Here is a 207-nt window from a genome sequence, read left to right as displayed (position 1 = left end):
AGAAGGCTTCTAAAGCCTGACATAATTTTCTGGAATTTTCAAGCTGTTTTAAAGGCAAAGTCAACTTAAGTGTATGTAAACTTCAGACCCACTGGAATTGTATACAGCGAATTAGAAGTGAAAATTAATCTGTCTGTAAACAATTGTTGGAAAAATGACTGTGTCATGCACAAAGTAAGATGGTTGTAACCGCTTGCGAAAAAACTG

Source organism: Salvelinus sp. IW2-2015, linkage group LG4q.1:29 (genome assembly GCF_002910315.2).
Source record: "Salvelinus sp. IW2-2015 linkage group LG4q.1:29, ASM291031v2, whole genome shotgun sequence".
NCBI classification, from domain to species: Eukaryota; Metazoa; Chordata; class Actinopteri; order Salmoniformes; family Salmonidae; genus Salvelinus; species Salvelinus sp. IW2-2015.
The sequence above is the reverse complement of the archived record's forward strand: the minus strand, read 5'-3'. Positions refer to the sequence as shown.